Source organism: Galeopterus variegatus, unplaced genomic scaffold (assembly GCF_000696425.1).
Source record: "Galeopterus variegatus unplaced genomic scaffold, G_variegatus-3.0.2 Scaffold2068, whole genome shotgun sequence".
Lineage (NCBI taxonomy): Eukaryota > Metazoa > Chordata > Mammalia > Dermoptera > Cynocephalidae > Galeopterus > Galeopterus variegatus.
This window is the reverse complement of record NW_007728179.1, coordinates 326,385-327,457: the sequence shown is the minus strand read 5'-3', so window position 1 is coordinate 327,457 and position 1,073 is coordinate 326,385.

Below are 1,073 nucleotides of genomic sequence, written 5' to 3'. Positions count from 1 at the left end.
CAGCCAGTCTGTGTCTTTTGATTGGGGAATTTAAGCCTTTTACATTAAGAGTTGTTACTGACAAGTGTTGATTTATTCCTAGCATTTTATTGATTGTTGTTTGGTGGTCTTAGGTGTCTTTTGTTCCTTGCTTTCTGATTTACTGTTTGTTTTCTGTGTTTGTTGTTTCCTTAGGTTGTAGATAGCCTTTTTGTTTGTTTGTATTCTCTTCATGTTGACCATTTTTATTATACTAGTGGCTTTAGATTTTTGGGGGGTTTTTATGGGAGTGGTGGTTATTTTTCAGGAACCAAACCCAGTACTCCCTTGAGAATTTCTTGTAAGGGTGGTCGTGTGGTGGTGAACTCCCGCAGTTTTTGTTTGTCTGAGAAATATACTATTTGCCCTTCATTTCGGAAGGATAGCCTTGCAGGGTAGAGTATTCTTGGTTGACAGTCTCTGGCTTTTAGTATTTTGAATATATCATCCCATTCCTTCCTGGCTTTTAGGGTTTGTGATGAAAAGTCTGTTGTTAGCCTGATTGGGGTTCCCTTATAGGTGATTTGATGCTTCTCTCTTGCAGCTCTTAAGATTCTCTCTTTGTCTTTGAATTTTGCCAATTTGACTATAACATGTCTTGGAGAGGACCTTTTTGGGTTGAATACGTTTGGAGATTGTTGAGCTTCCTGGATCTGAAGATCTGTGATTTTTCCTAAATCTGGGAAGTTTTCTGCCACTATTTTGTTGAATATGTTTTCAATGCAATCTCTTTTTTCCTCCCCTTCTGGGATACCCATGACCCGGATATTTGACCGCTTAAGGTTGTCTGAAATCTCTCTCAGATTTTCTTCAATGCCTTTGATTCTTTTTTCTTTTTTTTTGTCTGCTTGTGTTATTTCTAACAGCCCATCTTCAAGTTCAGAGGTTCTCTCTTCAACTTCGACAAGCCTGCTGGTTAAACTCTGCACTGTGTTTTTTATTTCACTGAATAGCTTCTTCAGTTCGGCAAGTTCTGCTACATTTTTTTTCAGGGCATTGATTTCCTTGTACATTTCCTCTTTCAGATCCTGTATACTTTTCCTCGCTTCCTCATG